Source organism: Macaca fascicularis, chromosome 6 (genome assembly GCF_037993035.2).
Source record: "Macaca fascicularis isolate 582-1 chromosome 6, T2T-MFA8v1.1".
Lineage (NCBI taxonomy): Eukaryota > Metazoa > Chordata > Mammalia > Primates > Cercopithecidae > Macaca > Macaca fascicularis.
This window is the reverse complement of record NC_088380.1, coordinates 70,243,786-70,258,031: the sequence shown is the minus strand read 5'-3', so window position 1 is coordinate 70,258,031 and position 14,246 is coordinate 70,243,786. Positions and strand designations below refer to the sequence as shown.

Here is a 14,246-nt window from a genome sequence, read left to right as displayed (position 1 = left end):
TGACCTCAAGCACTTCTCCCACCTCAGCCTCCCAAAGTGCTGGAATTACAGGCATAAACCACTGTGCATGGCCTGTCATGTTTCTTTATCTTCTTTTAATCTAGAACAGCATCCTTGCCTTTTTCATTTTTACTGTCATGAATATTTTTGAATGAAGAGTTCAGGTCAATTGTTTTATATAGTGTCCTTCCACTTGGATTTGTCTGATGGGTCCCACATGCCTAGATTCAGAATAAACATTTTTTGGCAAGAATATATAGGGGTGATACTGTGTCCTTAGTGCATCACACCTGAAAGAATGTGAGTCCGTTTGTCTTATTCATGATGCTAAGTATTATGAGTTGTTTGTTTAATGTGGTTTCTGTCAGCTTGTACAAGGTGCATTGTAGATGCACCCCTTTTCCCCTCTGTAACTTTTTTTTTTTTTGAGATTGAGTCTGTCTCTGTTGCCCAGTCTGAAGTGCAATGTTGTGATCTCAGCACACTGCAACCTCTGTGTCCCAGGTTCAAGCAATTCTTGTGTCTCACCCACCCGAGTAGCTGGGATTACAGGTGTGTAGCACCATGCCTGGAAAATTTTTTGTATTTGTGGGAGAAACATGGTTTGGCCATGTTGGCCATGCTGGTCTGAACTCCTGGCCCTAAGTGATCCGCCCACTTTGGCCTTCCAAAGTGCTGGGATTATAGGTATGAGCCACCGTACCCATCCATCCCTCAGTAACTATTAAGTAATCTACCAAGTGATTCATTGAGATAGTCTAATATTTTAACTTTAGATATTTCTTTGTTTTTTTTAGGGTTGTGGATTGTTTTCTATTTCTCTTGATTATTGATTTCTCTCAATTCTCTCTGTTCTTTCAGAACTACTATTTTATATTGGAGTCTCTGGCTCAATCTTTCCCATTTTTTAAGTATTCTCCATACTCAAATGATCTTTTGGGCTGAATTCTGGGAGAATACCTTGACTTTGTCTTTCAGTTCACCATTTTAGGCTCTCAGTATTTCCATTATAATAATGTTAAGAACTGTGAAAGGTTTGAGATTTTACCTTACTTGCAAATTAGCCTATTGTAGTTTCATGGATACTGGAAGAAGACATGAGATGTCTCGGTCACATACAAAGGTAGTTTATTACTCACAGAATAGCAGTAGCCAGAGGATTAGCATTTGTGCTGGTTTTTGAGTCCTAATTCCCACAGTGAGGAGCAAAAGGGCCAAACAGTACCTGCACACACAGTGGGCTGCGTGACAGGAGGGCAGAACCCTGAACTCAGGGATTCTGTGTCTTTTATAAGCATGTCTGCCCTTTGCTGAAGAGGGAAACATTTTCATTGTACTGAATAGTAAGTATGCCTTGCTCTGGAAGAAACATGGTCTCTGTTTTCCAAGGCATTTCCTAAATAAACATCCTTGAGAAGATAGGGTAAAACAAAGGGCAGTCAGTGCCCCAGTTTGCAAGATGTGCAGAATGTGAGAGAGGAGTGGAGAACTGTCTCCCAACACTAATTAACCCATCTATTTTTATTTGATTGATCACATTTTTACTTCCAACAAATCTGGCTGCTTCCGTTATGCTGCAGACAAAAGTTGTTTTAAGAATATGCAGACTCATAAATCTCTTTGCATATATTGATCACATATATTTTAAATTTTTTATCACTTTTAAAATGTGTTCTTCAAGTATTAGTCATTTGTTGTATTTGGTATCTCCTTTTTACAGTGTTTGTTTTTCTTAAAAATCTTGTCATTCCTGAATGTCTATTCATATTTGTTTTTCAGGACCTCTGTCTGTCCGTTAATAACAGTGTCCTCCTTCTGGTGATGATGGAGAAGGGGCAGGGTGTGTGGCTGGACAATATGTGTCAAAAGCATTTCTTCTGGCTGTGAGGGTTTCCCATCTCCAGTGGATACCTGGGTACCCTGCCTGTTTCTGGCCCTGTGCCTGCTCTAAGTTTCCTGTTTACCACTCCTATTCCGGTGAGATATACTGAGCAATTTAGTCTGGAAAAAGCACTGTAGTCATGTGCTCACTGTCTTTTTCTTTTGCAGCTGTCCTTGTGGAGGCTCAGATTTATTTTATACTCTTTTCTGCTTTGCTGCCCAGTCCTGACCCTCACACAAGATGTCCTCCTGGGGCAAGCACCGATGGTCTATGCTGCTCAGTGTGGGGTAGCCCAGCTTTTCCGTAATGCGATTTTGAACATGAAATTTCCTGACAGCAGTTCCAGCAATCTTTCCCATGATTTGTATTTGTTGACTCTGAGTTTGAAGAATCTCTGGAATTGATCTCATTTTCACAGAAAATTTCTCCTGCTTGAATTTCTTCTTGAGCTTCTTATCTGCTAGGGTTTCCTTTGTTTTATTTTCACCAGTCTAATCCCAATTGCTTTCTAGCTTTGACAGATTCCTCAAAATTTCTAGTTTGTTGAAGTCATCCTTCCTTGTTTTCAAGGTTGTGGGAGACTGTTTTGTGTTTGTCATCCTCTATTTTCTTTTCCTCTTACTATTAGAAATGACAGAGCTATGGCCAATGGACTCTGATCAGGAGTGATGTATGCCTCTTCCAGACTGGCCCCTGAAAGTCCTCCTATAGGATCCCCCAGGTTTTCCTTGTTTTCCCCCTGACCATTTGATGAATGCAGAGAATGGAAACAGCAACACTGCTCACTCTACCCAGCTCTGGCATTGGACTATGCCATTGGTGAATAATGAACTTTTATTGTCTTAATCCATTGAGATTTGGTGTTATCTCATACAGTAGTTACCCTACCCTGACAAATACAGGAACTAATATGGATTTATTCCTTTCATTACATGTTTTTCCATTATTTCAGTGGATTTTCACCAGGAAGGAAAATATATGCATAAGTTCAGCCCAACATCTCTGGATAAACTTTTCCTCTAATTATACTCTCTTTCTTTTGACAATAGACACAGAATTAAAGCAATTCATTCATTTATTCAGTAACCATTAATTGAAACTTTACTCTGCTTGAGGCACTCTGCTAAGTGCTAGGGATACAAAGGTGAACATACTCATGGTGATCAAAGTCTAGAGAGGACAATAGGTAAGAAACCAGGCAATCAACTCTCAATGTAATGTGTGCCATTATTAGAGTCATGGAAATGCTTGAGGGACACATTGAGTGGGCATTGGCCCAGGCTTGGAGGGTCAGGAAAATATTTCTGAAGAAAGTTATGGCCTTCATAAGTTATCTACGTTATGACCCAAAGAAAGTATAGGGATGGGCCAAGTGAAAGGGACAGGGGTAGGGTGAGGTAGGATGGGTCATATGTCCAAGGCAGAGGAAAAAACTGGAAGGAACTTGCAAGTTGATGTTCCTCAAAGTAGTTCAAGATGATTCAAGTGGGTAGGGCAGGGTATAAGGGCAGGTGAGATGGGGATTACTGGTGAGATATGAGACTGGAGAGGTTTTCAGGGTCAGTTCATAGATATTCTTCTGAGCCACATTAAGGCATCAGCAGAGCCATCCAAACCTGGAAAGTGGCCAATTTGAGTTCTTCATCCCCAGCATCACCCCCTTTGACAGGCTGTCCTCAGAATTCAGTACTTGTTTTCACATATCAGGTGGGCTCCTTGCCCTCTTCCTGGAAAAGAGGTCAACATGTGCTTCCAAATGGTGACTTCAAGTCAATGTTTTGCTTTGCCCAAGGGAGTTGTTGTACATTTAAAATCATTTCTTATTATGAAATGAAAAACTCTGTCCCCTGAAAAATCAATTTCAGGCCTCAGTGAACAAATATTTGCTCAGGAGGGGATGGGGTAGGAGAGGAAGAGAACCCTTAGAGCACCTTAAAATCATACCATGCTGGTTACATCACTGTTTAGAACTAGAACATGAAAAACTTGGCCACTTTCCTTAGAGTCTTGAAAAGCTTTTAGCCTTCAGCTCCTTGGGGATTTCTACGTATTTTTAGCTTGTTTATGGATAATATAATAGGCATGTTTGAGGAAAATTTAAGGGAAACCACCCATGAAGCACATAACAAATTGAAAGGCTGGGTTATTCTTATATTCGTGAGAAATTGCCGGTCATTCACGAGAAACAAAAACACATCTGACTGTGGGGCAGTCTCAAGGGTGCAATAGAGCACGCTCAGCTTTAGGAGTCCTCGGCACAGGCACCAGAGGAGTGGGCTGGGAGTCCTTTATCACACCCACTCTAGAGACCTCTTTCCTTCTCATTTCTTATTTCTCCCATCCTTTCTCCTCCACTCATGTTTTCCCCATTACTCTTTTCTTTCCCCCTTTCATTCCTTCTTGCTTTCCTGCCTGTCTTCAGTTTACCAGTGACAATGGGAGGCAATGCCATAGTATCTTTTTGGATGTCCTTAGTTTGGTCTCTATTGTCCAGTAAAGTCAATTTATCCATTTGAGTAATTGTCTCCAGGAATCAAAACAAAATAAACCAATCTTCTCTGGGATAATACTGTATCAGTGCCCTATCACTTCCTTGGTGGCAGGAGTAAATTTCCTACATCCTTTGTGCTCCTGACACATTACCTGCACACTACGCACAGAACAGGCTTGCAGGGCAGTTTTCATACTGACTGAATGTGAACAACAAAATGAACATGGCTTACATCGGATTCATGAATGCTTATGAATCCAAATAGTTATACTAACTCTCATGCATTTTCATAACTGCTAGGTGCTTTTTAACACCATGCACTGTGAAAAGGACTGGGGAAATGTAGGCTGTTTTTTAAATAATCCACTTTTACTCTCTTGTGTTTCTAAAAAGCATGGAACTTAAATAGAAATAAATTATATTAATTCAGTTAGTCATTTACCCATATGAAAAAGTAGTTTCAAAGGTTTTTCCACACTATGGCAAGAAGATATTCTTAGGGTCATAAAACACATGGCAAAAAGTAATATTTATACCATACCTGGAGCTCCATTCTTCCTATGCACTGGGAGATAAACATTTTCCAATTCAGAAGAGATACAAAACTATCCCCTTCTCCTACTGCCCTTTGGCCTCCTCTGCGCTCCTTGTGGCACTGCTGTCCCATCATGGCCCCCAGAGTAGCAGCCTTCATGGTAGTGCCAAGTAGCTGTGTAAGAAGCACAGAGCCCCCTTGGAACACAGGAGGAGAGCAAACAATAGAAGATACATTCAAAGGATATCCTTATGGGGCTCTGACTGTTCCCTTTCCAGCCCCTAACACAGTGAGAGCAGCACAGTGCCTAAGATGTATTCACTCTGTAGTTAATTAATTCAGACTTTTCCATACTGGGTGTCATGGCTAACTTGTATGCCTTTTGGATCACATACATGTTTCATTTTATTTCTTTACTTTTACTGTATATAATAGTTTCTTAGAATTAAACTTTTTCACCCATGGTAATATATTTTGTAAATAAGATGATATATGGAGTTAAAATTCTCTCTAGTCTTGAAAGTACCTCTCCGAACTAAGTGTTATTTTGGTAAGAAACTAAAAACACAATGTGTTTTAGCTATTAAGCATGGTTTTGAAATATGCTCACTAATCATTAAATAAGATAAAATTCAGCTAACTGTGCTACTATCCTTTATTTCTCCATTTGATATGTCCTCCTGCCCTTCTCCAATGTAGCTTAGTAAGAATGGTCTAGTGCAGTGGAACAACCACAAACTTTGTAGTGAGACAAATGTGCTATGTGGCCTTAGGCAACTTACCTCATTGAGCTTTGAGTTCCTCATGTGTAAAATGGGGAAAATATGCTTGAGGATAAAATGAGATGATATGTATAATGCATCTGGTGAGTAGAAGGTACACAGTAAGTGGAAGCCATGATCATTGTTATTATCCTATTCTTCAGCCAACATCTACATTGACTAAAGGTGACAAATAATGTCCTACTCACTGGTATGTGAAGACCTGGAGATAGAGTAGAAGAAGGCTTTAGATTACCCTTGGGTTTCAGAAGTAAGTTATGATTATATTCTTCAAACACTACATGCCTGTTCTGGTCATCTGTAACACGAATGTTCATGAAATTGTTTCCTTCTTGTCCTTTAAATCTCAGGTTAAATTTTATCTCCTTAGAGAACTTTGACCACCCCTTCCAAAGTAGCCACCCAGTCACTTTCTATTACATCATCATCCATTCTATTTCAATTATTTTCATTGCACTTATTAGTATTTGGAACTTTTAAAAAAGTTGTTTATTTCTGTTCTTTCTTTCCTCCTCCTCTCTTTCTTCTCCCTCCCCCTACCTCTGCTCTGTCTGTCTCTCTTTCTCCTTTTGCCTTAGAATATATATTTCATAAGAAACAGAAACCTCTTCAGTTTTTCGCCCAGGTTGGATTGCAGTGGCATCATCGTGGCTCACTGCAACCTCTGCCTCCTGGGCTCAAGAAGTTCTCCTGCCTCAGCATCCTGAGTAGCTGGGATTACAGGCACCCGCCACCACACCTGGCTAATTTTTGTATTTTTACTAGAGACAGGGGTTTCACCACGTTGGACAGGCTGGTCTGAAACTCCTGACCTCAAGGGATCTGCCTGCCTCGGCCTCCTAAAGTACTATGATTACAGGAGTGAGCCACTGCGCCTGGCCTACCTCTTCAGTCTTAATCATTGTAGTCTCTTACCACTCAGAACAGTGCCTTACATATGATAGATAATAAATATTTCTTCAAATAATGAATGCATGTTTCCACTTAGAATTTGAATCATGTCTAAGATTTATTCAGCTTTATTTCTTCTAATCCATTGTTCTATTTTGGTATCAATTGCCTCATTCCATTAGGAAATAAGGCAGCTATATTCTATTTCTGTCTTTATGTTGCTGGCTTCTTTTGTTGAAGTGTGGATCACCTCCTTTACATTTCTTAATATGATGCTGAATACATGGGAGTTTTTACTTCTCATATTTTATTCTTTGTCTTGAGTTCATCCTGTATTTTGCTGGAAGATGGTTCATTAATTTCTCATTAGTGCATCTTGAGCTTTTAGCTCCCAGCAGATGCTGAATTGAGATTTTTCAACTTTTAACATTTCTCTATTATTTCCCTTTTGTGATTACATCTCCTCTGCATATTTTTATCTCTGTATTTACCATGGTAGCACATTTCAGGGGAAAGAACCCATCTCATCTTTGGGAGAGGGAGGGAGGATGGTATACCCTCAAAGGGCCTGGGGACAATTTTGCTGTAAGCTATGGCAGAGAGGACAAGCAGAGTCAAAGGGGACCACTGACAGAGCAAGGTAAAATGAGAACAAAGATAGAAAGGGCAGGTTCACATGTGGAGGGAAGCTGGACTGGAGTGTTCTGTCATCTCTGCTCTTTTCAGAATGGGGCTGTTGCCACAACTGATTGAATGGGGAAAAGAAAGCAAGAGAGAGGAAAACCATGGTCAAAATGGCAGGATCATTCAATTCCCTTAGAAACCTGGCTCCACTTTCTGCCAATGAAGTGAATGAAACGTGCAATCTCTTTTCATCTGGTGGCAGAAAACAGGCATCAATGGTCAATGTGATACATGGACTCAGTAATGGGAAAAGATTTCCTACCTAACTAACTGTGAAGAAGTGAGAACAACTATTTTTCACCATAAACATAGAAATTAGACTTTGTCAAGTAATTCTTCAATCTACAACTTAAAGTGTTAGAATATGAAACTACAAGATGACTAAAATTATTCCCATCTGTCACCTTCTTAAAACAAACAAAGTTTTTCAGAACCACTCTCTACCTGATATAACTCAGTAGTGTTTATTATATGTAGATTTTACCTCACATTACTGTAATTTACTTTCATTTTGTTGGCCATAAAAAAAGAAAATCACTTTAGTAATGTTTTTCTTCATTTCTTTGGCAACAGGATCTTCTTGCAAAGTAGAAAAGATTTCCAAGTAGATTGTACCAATCAGACTTATGAGACAGCAAAATTTCAGAAGCATGGTGCATGAAATAAACATGAAAATCCATTGACGATTTTGCTAAGGACTAGAAAGATAGTTATACGTTGCTTAATTGGGAGAGAAGGAAAATCTTCATTACTAAATTCAGGCTCACTGCAGGAGCTTTAAAGTTATTTGAGACTTGTTTTTCCCAGAAAGAAACTATATTCTTAACCCTTGCAGTGACCTTGTGTGCCCCTTCTCTCCAAAGAGTAAACTCATGTCATGACTACTCAATACAGTAGTACAACTAAGTGAGATACACAATTCTATCTGAACTTCTGGTGGCAGCCAGGGAGGTGGATAGACATAAAAACAAATTAAATGTATAGATAAATGTGAAACAGTTTGGTTTCAGTATCTCATCCTAATAAAAAATTGACTAGAGACTCTCATATAGAGCCAAATTTAGTGACTCAGTTGCAATCCCTTTTTTTTTTTCTTGATGGAAAAGAAATGCTGAAGAAGAGGGGAATGGCAAACTTTTAGTACTCACACAGAGGGAAAATAGTGTAGCTTGCATAATGGATTAAAATAGCAGTTTTTGTTTTGTTTATATTTTGAGATGGGGTCTTGCTGTGTCACCTAGGCTGGTGTGCAGTGGTGTGATCTTGGCTCGCTACAGTCTCTGTGTCCCACTTCAAGCAATCCTCCCACCTCAGCCTCCCAAGTAGCTGGGAGTACAGGTACGTACCACCACACCTGGCTAATTTTTGTATTTTTTGTAGAAACAGGGTCTCACCATGTTGCCCAGGCTGGTCTCAAATTCCTGAGCTCAAGTGATCCTCCTGCCTCAGCCTCCCAAAGTGCTAGGATTGCAGGTATGATCCACCACACCTGGCCTCCAGTTTCTATTATAGCATTAAAATAAACAAACCAGATAGAGATTCTATGCAGAAAGAGATTTCAAGTGTTACAGATTAGAATGTGAGCCATAATTCCCCTAAAACTCTGGGGACTATTTTATTTCTCAAAGAAAGGCATTTAGTGAGGTCAGCCAGACAGACTCAATCCCTAGCCTGAGGCCACGCCAGAGGTACCACTGTTTGGTTATGAGTGTATTATCTTGCAAAAACTAGTCTGCCATCTTAAATCTCAGTAAAAAGTCTTCTTTCCATTGGGAAAATGGTCATTTTTGCTAAGATATGACATATAAAATTAAATAAATATATGTGTATTTATATTTTATATACCTATTTATATGGATTTATATTAGTTCTGGGAGAAGGAGACTAATTTCTTGATCCATGCTTTCTCCTGCTACCTCCACCACCTTGCCTGAAATTTGGAATCACCTACATCTCAATTCTTAATGCACTGCTCATTTTGAGTCTATACATATTTTTCCTTAATCATGCATCTTGACTCAGGGCCTTAAGTCATATTAGCATAGCCTTCCTCCCATTCCTTCCCCATTTCCTGTTTTTATGAAGATGAAGCATTGGTCTGCCTTTCTCTCCAGTGGTAGTAAGTTTTCTCACTTCTTATTGGTAGTAAGGCTACTTGACTCCTTTCTGTCTACTTTTATGAGTAGGTGCTCCAAGCTTCAAGGGTTCCAAGATACATGTTATGTCTCTTAATTTGTCTGACTCTTCTGTTATAGTTTAATACTCTTGGGTTGTGGTCTATGGACCTATCTCTACCTCAACTCATTTCTGGCTATTCGTGGTCACTGGAACCAAGTATTCTTATTCTTTTAACCATGGCCTCCCAAAGAGTCATATACTTGTGTATTAACTAGAGGTTCCTGGGCAGACAGGTTGCTCTATAGTTTCCAATGATATCAAAGAATGAACAAAATCTAGTGGCACCAGCTGACATTTTCTGTGCTATCTTGATGGTGGGAATATGAATTAGCACACAATACAAACAAGCCAGGAGTCTAAAGTATTAAGATAGTATTAATCCCTTAGGTGTAATAAAGATATTAATGGTGAGAAGAAATAGAAAGGATGTGTCATACAAATATGTAACTAAAAAATTAAAAAATGATTTCTTTAAAGTAATCACCCCATCCAAAAGCGGGCAAAGGATATGAATAGACATTTCTCAAGAGGACATTCATACAGCCAACAGACACATGAAAAAATGCTCATCATCACTGGCCATCAGAGAAATGCAAATCAAAACCACAATGAGATACCATCTCACACCAGTTAGAATGGCAATCATTAAAAAGTCAGGAAACAACAGGTGCTGGAGAGGATGTGGAGAAATAGGAACACTTTTACACTGTTGGTGGGATTGTAAACTAGTTCAACCATTATGGAAAACAGTATGGCGATTCCTCAAGGATCTAGAACTAGAAGTACCATATGACCCAGCCATCCCATTACTGGGTATATACCCAAAGGATTATAAATCATGCTGCTATAAAGACACATGCACACGTATGTTTATTGCAGCACTCTTCACAATAGCAAAGACTTGGAATCAACCCAAATGTCCATCAGTGACAGACTGGATTAAGAAAATGTGGCACATATACATCATGGAATACTATGCAGCCATCAAAAAGGATGAGTTTGTGTCCTTTGTAGGGACATGGATGCAGCTGGGAACCATCATTCTCAGCAAACTATCGCAAGAACAGAAAACCAAACACCGCATGTTCTCACTCATAGGTGGGAACTGAACAATGAGATCACTTGGATTCGGCAAGGGGAACATCACACACCAGGGCCTATCACGGGGAGAGGGGAGGGGGGAGGGATTGCATTGGGAGTTATACCTGATGTAAATGACGAGTTGATGGGTGCTGACGAATTGATGGGTGCAGCACACCAACATGGCACAAGTATACATATGTAACAAACCTGCACGTTATGCAAATGTACCCCAGAACTTAAAGTATAATAAAAAAAAAAAGTAATCATCCCTCCCCCAAAGCTAATATTTTATTTGTCCTTCCAGAAATTTTCAGGAAATTTTTCTAGTGTATATCTTCATGCATATGTTTGCTAGCACTTTATTTTCTCTGGTTTAATGATATTTTCTTTCATGCTTATTACTAGTGACTTATCTCCACCTTCAATATTTTTGTTTCGTTTTGTTTTGTTTTCTTTCCTTTTCTTTTTTTGAGATGGAGTCTTGCTCTGTTGCCCAGGCTGGAGTGCAGTGGCATGGTCTCAGCTCACTGCAACCTCCACCTCCTGGGTTCAAGTGATTCTCCTGCGTCAGCCTCCTGAGTAGTTGGGATTACAGGCACACGCCACTACGCCCAGCTAAGTTTTGTGTTTTTAGTAGAGACAGGGTTTCACCATGTTGGTCAGGCTGGTCTTGAGCACCTGACCTTGTGATCCGCCCGTCTCGGCCTCCCGTAGTACTGGGATTACATATGTGAGCCACTGTGCCCAGCCTTCAATAGATTTCTTAAGCCTACATGTTACTATTTTCTTTACTCCTGTATTAATTGATAATTTGTCACCAATAAAGTAGTCTCCTCCTCCTCATTGCCTTAACTCTACTGGTACCAAGAGAAAGGTAACGGTCTATAGGACAGCTAGTTCTTGGACTTGCATTCTGGAAACCCAAGAGACTTGCCAGGAGTGTAGGGTATATGCATACTTCCAAAAAGAGTAAAGAATTATGGTTTGCTGGCTACAGATGGTGATCGAGGGTTATACACATATTCAGTTGGAGAAATATCTCAATGACTTGTTTTATTTTTTTCCAGCAGTAAAAAAAGTAACTTTAGAGGTGTTTCTGATTTGGTATGTCTGGGGTGAGGACTAAGAATTTGCAATTCTAACAAATGATTTAGACACCGATGCTGTTAGTTCAGGGGCTGCACTTTGAGAACCACTGCCTATTTCAATGGTCACATCCCCAGTTCCTGGAGACAACGCACTGTATGAGCCATCACACAGATCACACTCATCGGGGCACCTACCCCTTTTGTATTTGCTTTTCATCAGCATGGGGGAGAAAGAAGAACACATAAAGTCACATTGAAAGTGTACACTTCGGGGAGTAGACAGTAGCAGAGCAGAATGGCATGGTAAGGGCTTGGAAGTTTTTCCTTTTATTCTAACGGAGGGTGGGGTGTGATTTACATTTTTTTGGTCTCAAAGGGTAGAGGAGCAGTTCTTAATCCTCAATGTGTTTCAGAATCACCTGGAGTGCCCTCAGAGACTTGAATTCAGTAGGTCCTTGGATAGGATCCAGGCATCTGCATGTTTATCCAGCATCCTGGTTAATTTTGAAGCAGGTTTTCTAAGGATTACACTTTAATAATGATTTTAGAAGATAGAAATCCAAGTGGACACTTAATTCTACATGGGGGAGAAATCAAAGATACTATCAGGCATTTTCTTTTTATGAGTTGTACATGGAAGTTTAGGCACTAGAGCAGGCGGCAGCAGTTTATTTGATTATTTTTTAAAAATAGGCAGAGAAAGAAGCAGAGCAGAAACTGACAGTGTAGACAGGAGGCAGTGAAGACCGAAGGAGCTGCTCAGTTAAGAGGTGATTGCATTTCATTTGCATGAAATGACCAAATGCAACAAGAAAGCAGTCTGGATGGGGAAATCCCCTTTACTTATAAACAGAGAGCTAGCAGAGAGGAGTTGTTGTTGCCTTTTCAAAAATCAGTTGTGAAAAGACAAAAAGTAGGAGTGGATGGCAGAAGGAGACCAGGTGGCAAATCGAGGAGCTACAGCAGGAGTGGGAGTAGAGATCACCGGGTGTTAAGGACATGCCGTCAGCAAGGAAGATCCCAGTGGCAACAAGGCATGAAATCCTGCAGGTGCAGCCAGTGCAGACCTGTGAATAAAACTACCTATCCCTTGCCTACTCAGTCATTAGAAAGAATGAAAATACTACTCTGTATGTGTGTTTGTGTGTGAATGCATGTACATGTTTGTGTGTGCGTGTGTCAGAGAGACACAGAGAGAGAAAGACATCAGGCCTATGACATCAGTTTGGATGTCATGAGTGTGTCTGAGTATTCAATTTCCTGATCAGGCATTAGGAGTATCAAGGAGCTAATCTCTCATATATTAATAACAGAAGTAAAGATGGAAACCCTTGCAAAATCAGCCGTCAGAAGGCAAAAGGAGAAAGACATAATATTCACATATTGGGAAAAATGTTCTCCTGCCTCTGGAGCAATGTAGTAGGATCTTGTTTTTAGTTCACCTGTGTGCATATGTATATGTGTACACAAGATTATTATTATTTTTTTTGAGTGTCGCTCTGTCACCTAGGGTGGAGTGCAGTGGTGGGATCTCAGCTCACTGCAAGCTCCGCCTCCCGGGTTCACGCTATTCTCCTGCCTCAGCCTCCCGAGTAGCTGGGATTACAGGCACCCGCCACCACACCTGGCTAATTTTGTTTTTGTAGTTTTAGTAGAGACAGAGTTTCACCATGTTAACCAGGATGGTCTTGATCTCCTGAACTCGTGATCCGCCTGCCTCGGCCTCCCAAAGTGCTGGGATCACAGGCGTGAGCCACTGCGCTCGGTCAAGATTTGGTTTTTACAAGTATTTCATCATGTCCTTTAGTTTCCTCCAAATTGCAATGCTTATTTGATTTCAAATCTTTCCTTTAATTGCTTGCTTCTTCATATGAAATATCTTTCTGTTTCCTTCCCTAACTGAACCCTAACTTCAGAACCCTAAGATTTTCCCTGAGTATTTCTAAGTTCTCTGGCCTTTTCTATCTCTGAATTTAAATCATAGGCAAGGATTACCTTCTATGCACAGCCCACCCTCTACCATTCTCCTGAGCTCAAGCACAAAAACACTGTATTCTAGAAGTTCCCAATAAATTATTGTTCAATGAATTAATGAAGAAAATACAGATTGAATCTTCTGGTGATGGATACTTTTGACTTCCTCTGTGGCATCCTTCCCATTCCACTGTATCCCATCACAGAATATCCACTGGTTGGGTGGGGCTGACTCCACCCCCTAGCTCCAGGAATGGGCCTTGATTGCCTTAATCAGTCAGTGGATTCCTCCCCACTGTCTACAGTGATTGGTTTAGGCATAAACCTGGTCCAAGCAGAATGAAGCTCAGAACTTTTTCTCTGTAGTTGGGAGAAGTTCGCTCTCTTAGTGGACAGTGCCAGATGTGATGACTGCAACTGTTGCAGTTTGCTAATGTGAGGGAAGCCAGCTTGAGGGTAAAGCCAACACCCAGAAGGCAGAGCATCATTCAGAATGGGAGCTGGAAGTCTGATGAAATCATGCTGAAGCCATGACTAACCTCTGGAGGGTACAGTCCTTATTTCCTTTACGGTTTAAGCCAGAAAATGAGGTTATCTATTACTAACCTCCCTGTTATTTATGGAGTTCCCTCTATTTTTAAATCTTTGGGACACTATG

The 14,246-nt window shown here is 40.3% G+C and overlaps 1 protein-coding gene across 5 annotated transcripts in view; it reads right to left on the bottom strand.

The window, feature by feature from the left end:
* RGS7BP (regulator of G protein signaling 7 binding protein) overlaps positions 1-14,246 on the bottom strand; it is a 108,067-nt gene that overhangs the window by 19,355 nt on the left and 74,466 nt on the right. The gene's annotated exons all lie outside the window — the stretch shown is intronic.